The following is a 5,714-nucleotide window of genomic DNA, read 5'->3' as shown; positions in this document are numbered from 1 at the left end:
GTCACTGTCTGTGCGGAGTCTGCACGTTCTCCCCGTGTCTGCGTGGGTTTCCTCCGGGCATTCCAGTTTCCTCCCACAAGTCCAGAAAGACGTGCTGTTCGGTGAATTGGACATTCTGAATTCTCCCTCTGTATCCTAACAGGCGCCGGAATGTGGCGATTTTCACAGTAACTTCATTGCAGTGTTAATGTAAGCCTACTTGTGACAATAAAGATTATTATTATCAAGTCTGTAGTGTGGCATATGATGAAATGCCTTTTGGAAGTTAATTCACACCACATGAACATAATGCCATCATCAACTCTCTCTGTTACCTCATCAAAACCTCCAGCTAGTCAGTCACACACAATTTGCCCTAAACAAATCCGTCCTGATTTTCCTGAATGAACCTGCGTTTGCCTGAGTGATTGTTAATTTTGACCTGCATGATCATTTCTAAAACCTTTCCCACCACCAAGGTTAAACTGACTGCCTGTTTTTCTGGGTTTACACTTACCCCCTTTTTTGTCAATATTTGTAAATCTCCAGCCCTCTGGCACTAACTCTATCAAACTGGATTGGATAATTATGGCCAATGAACATCTAACATGTAACTGCTTTTTAAAGGACAAAATTGTACCCGCCTCTACCACTGCCTCTGCCAGCACACTCCAGACTTTCACCACCCTCTGTGTGAAAAAATTCCCCTCTGATCTCTTTTGTATCTCTCCCCTCTTATCTTAAACCTATGCCCTCTAGTTCTAGGCTCCTCTATCTTTGGGAAAAGATGTCGACTTTATTCCGTTCGTAAGACTACATCAGGCGGTTCCTTGACTAATCTCTGACACAATTCCCTCTATTTTGGCCCCAGCCCCCAGTTTTTGCAGGGTCGACAGTTGCCTGGTCGATGCCAGGTGGTCCGTCCGGTTTCATCCCCTTTTGGTTTGATACAACTGAGTGACTTGCGAGGCCCATTTCAGAGGGCATTAAGGGTCAAGCACCTGTGGGTCTGGAGTCACATGTTGGCCAGACAAGGAAAACACGGCAGATTTACTTCCCTAAAGGACGTTAGTGAACCAGATGAGTTTTTGTTACAATCCACAATGGTTTCATGGTCATCATTAGATTTTTAATTCCAGATTTTTAATAATTCAAATTCCATCATCTGCCATGCGAACCCATGTGCTCAGAGCATTACCCTGGGTCGCTGGATTACTCGTCCAGCGACAATAGCACTACGTCACCGGACTCTCTGAAAGGTATCACACGGTAATCAATGAAAGGTTGAATAAATCTTCTCACATCAATCAAACTGCAAGTTGCCAACTGCATTGATATGGATAGTTCATGCAAAGAGTTCACTTCAGATAGTTTAATGGCATAATCCCGATCAATTGGTTTATAGAGTCATAGACTCATAGATGTTTACAGCATGGAAACAGGCCCTTCAGCCCAGCTTGACCATGCCGTCCAGTTTCTATCACTAAGCTAGTCCCACTTGCCTGCATTTGGCCCATATCCCTCTATACCCACCCTGCTCATGTAACTGTCTAACTGCTTTTTAAAGGACAAAATTGTACCTGTCTCCACCACTGCCTCTGGCAGCCTGTTCCAGGTGTTCACCACCCTCTGTGTGAAGAAATTCCCCTCTGGTCTCTTTTGTATCTCTCCCCTCTCACCTTAAACCTATGCCCTCTAGTTCTAGACTCCTCTACCTTTGGGAAAAGATGTCGACTTTATCTATGCCCCTCATTATTTTATAGACCTCTATAAGATCACCCCTAAGCCTCCTACGCTCCAGGGAATAAAGTCCCAGCCCATCTAACCTCTCCTGTTAACTCAGACCATCAAGTCCTGGTAGCATCCTCATAAGTCTCTTCTGCACTCTTTCTAGTGTAACATATCCTTCCTATAATAGGGTGACCAGAACTGAACATATTATTCCATTTGTGGTTTTACCAATAACTTGTACAACTTCAACAAAACGTCCCAACTCCTGTATTCAATATTCTGACCAATAAATCCTAGCATGCTGAATGCCTCCTTAACACCCTGTCCACCTGCGACTCCACCTTTAAGAATCTATGAACGTTTACCCCTTTTTGTTCTGTAACTCTCCTCAACTCCCTACCATTAACTGAATAGGTCCTGCCCTGATTTGATCTACCAAAATGCATCACCTCACATTTATCCAACTTAAAGTCCATCTGCCATTCATCAGCCCACTGGTCAAGATCCTGTTGCAATCTTCTATAACCTTCTTCACTATCCACTATGCCACCAATCTTGGTGTCATCTGAAAACTTACTAACCATGCCTCCTACATTCTCATCCAAATTATTAACATATATAACAGCTAACAGTGGATCCAGCACCGATCCCTGAGGCACACCGCTGGTCACAGGCCTCCAGTATGAAAAACAACCCTCTACAACCACCCTTTGGCTTAGTTCGCCAAGCCAATTTTATATCCAATTGACTACCTCGCCCTGGATTCCGTGAGATTTTACCTTATACAACAACCAACCATGTGATACCCTGTCAAAGGCCTTGCTAAAGTCCATGGAGACAACGTCGACTGCACTGCCCTCATCTACCTTCTTGGTTACCCCTTCAAAAAACCCCATCAAATTGGTGAGACGTGACCTTCCCTTTACAAAGCCATGCTGACTGTCCCAAATCAGTCTTTGCCTCTCTAAATGCCTGTTGATCCTGTCTCTCGGAATACCTTCTAACAACCTACCCACCACAGACGTTAGTCTCACTACTCTGTAGTTCCCAGGCTTTTCCCTGTGGCTCTTCTTAAACAAGGGCACAACATTTACTACCCTCCAATCTTCTGGCACCTCTTCTGTGGCTGTCGACGATTCAAATATCTCAGCTAGGGGATCCGCAATTTCCTCCCTAGCCTCCCAGAACATCCTGGGATACATTTCATCATGTCCCGGGGATTTATCTATATTGATGCGCTTTAATGCCTCCAGCACCTCCTTCTCTGTAATATGTACACTCCTCAAGACATCACTTTTTATTTCCCCAATTTCCCTAACATTTGTGCCTTCTCAGCAGTAAATATTGACAAGAAATATTAATTAAGGACCTCTCCCATCCCTTGTGGATCTGCACGTAGATGTCCTTGTTTATCTGTAAGAGGCCCTACCCTCTCCCTGGTCAACCTTTTATCCTTTATGTATCTGTAAAAGCTCTTTGGATTTTCCTTTGCCTTATCTGTCAAGACAATCTCATGTCCCCTTTTTGCCCTCCTGAATTCTCTCTTAACTCTACTCCGACAAGCCCTATACTCTTCAAGGGATCCACTTGATCCCAGATGCCTATGCATATCATATGCCTCCTTCTTCCTTTTGACCATGGCCTCAATATCCCGAGTCATCCAGGGTTCCCTACTTCTACCAGCCTTATCCTTCACTCTACGAGGAATGTGCTCACCCTGAACCCTAGTTAACACCCTTTTGAAAGACTCCCACTTACCAGCTGTCCCCTTCCCTGTAAACAGGCTCCCCCAATCAACTTTTGAAAGTTCCCGCCTAATACCCTCGCAATTGGCCTTGCTCCAGTTTAGAATTTTAACTTTGTGTATGTTGGGTGAGAGTCCTCCTGCTCTAGAAGGTACTTCACTTAGTTCTACTTGTACCACACATTTACATGCCTTAGACGCAGGAAGAAGGGGCATTCTGAAGATAGTTTGCCCCTTGACTGCCATATGAGTAATCGCTCTTTGAGGGATTGTGGGCACTCTACAAAAGGTGTGAGTGAAGAAAGATTGCAGATTGACCTCGTTGGATTGAAGCAAACGATGGAGAGAAAGGAAATCCCCAAGATAAAATGGAAGGATGCAATCCATTATTGTCAGATTATTTTGCAAAAATAAGTGTGTGTACTGAGACATTTTTGGGGCTGTTAAAAGAGACACGTTTCCTCATGACGTGCTTTGTACAGAATATATTAAAATAAACAACTTTCTGATTTGTTTTGAAATATTTTGTGCACAAAGTTGTTCAGTCTTGTTTTAAGAGAAAGAAAGGCATCTGTTAATTGTATCAATTGAAGTTAGGTAGGTACAGATGGAAGGCATTGTTTGGATGTTTACTTGAGCACATATAAAGAGACACTTACTGTTGCAAGGAGTTGAGCGGAATCAGGAGATATTTACCAATAAGGTTTCACTCTGTAAATAAACCTATCTCAAGTAAAGACTGGTTGGATTCACCAACTGGAAATCAGCAGCATAACACCTTTGACTCCACAACTGTTGTCAGGCCAGTAGCTGCCTGATTTAACCAGAAGCCATGCATAAACTGGCAATTTCTCCAGCTCAACATTGGCACAACCAAAACCATCGCTTTATTTTTCACCACATCAGGACCCGTGATTTTATAACCTTTCCTGGCTGCTTGGCCGGGTTAAACCCGAGTGTGACAATCTCAGAGTCCAGTTTGACTCAAAGCTCAGTTTCAAACCACACCACACACCGGTTCATCACCAAACTTTTTAATTCCATTTCCACAACAGGACTAGATTTGGTCCCCTGGAGACAGGCTGCGAGGCGTGGTAAAATGGCAGTGGAAGACATCAGGAGGGGAGCCCGATGTCTCACTGGGCTCATGGGGCGGAAACCTCAGAAATGCAATTGCCCAGTGACTGGAAGCAAGTAGTCAATTAATTCACTTTAAGTGAGGGTCGCTTCTTGCCTCTGCTTGCATTTTGCTGGTGTCAGGTGGGGCTACCACTGCGCGAGGAAACATTGGCAGCGGCTCAGGGGCTTTCTGGGGATGTGGCCCTCTTCTCAGATTGTGCTGTGCCCAAGGAGTGGACCCTCAGCAACTGTGGTGATATGCCTAGGGACTATATCATAGCTGGGTGGTGTGCGACCTCCAACCAGCAGGTGGAAGTGCAGACACACCATGCGGTCTCAATACCAAGGTCATGTGACCAGTGATTCCCATATAAGGGGAGACACATCAGGCCATCTTCAGAAGAAGATTGAGAGGATAATACGACATACAAGTGAATGGTCAGTGCTAGGTGCAAGTTCCAGAGGAGTAATAAACAGACTCCATGATAACGTGCTTTGTATCAGATTTCGATCTTACCTACGAGACTCAATAAAAGATTCTGGTTTGGACAAGTCGAGGTGTTTGGTGGATTCCTTCGTAAGGCGTAGAAGACCAAACACAACAACAATAGCTGTCTCGAAATCAAGAAAACTTACCTTGCGTTTGAGAGCCCCTCAGCTCTGAACAGATCGGCAGACCTGGGAGCTGGGCTGCAGTCTTCAGTTGGACATCGCTGGTCAGATACTGCCCATGTTCCCGCCACTCACCCGAACAGACTCAGCTCCTGCTTTTGTCCCAGTGGCAGGAAATCCAACCCTTCAATAAAATTTCAGCCATGGTATCTAATATGCAGGCTTTTCGAAAGGGCAGTCACTTGGTCCCACACCTGCAACTTTTGCCATCATCCTGTAAGTTCATTGTCCTCAATTACATCTCCAAGTCTCTTTAACAGTCGTCTGCGGAATCATTTCCACACCTTTTCAGGTAGGGAGTTCCAGATCCTGACAGCTCCGAGTGAGAATTGTCTCCTCATCTCCCCAGTGGACCCTTTTGTCAATGATTTGAACTCTAAGAGCTCTGGGTATTGTCCCACTTCTGTCCCATAGATCATAGATCATAGAATTTACAGTGCAGAAGGAGGCCACTCGGCCCATCGAGTCT

The sequence above is a fragment of the Scyliorhinus torazame genome, chromosome 8, assembly GCF_047496885.1.
Source record: "Scyliorhinus torazame isolate Kashiwa2021f chromosome 8, sScyTor2.1, whole genome shotgun sequence".
Taxonomy (NCBI): Eukaryota; Metazoa; Chordata; class Chondrichthyes; order Carcharhiniformes; family Scyliorhinidae; genus Scyliorhinus; species Scyliorhinus torazame.
Note: the sequence above shows the minus strand (reverse complement) of the source record.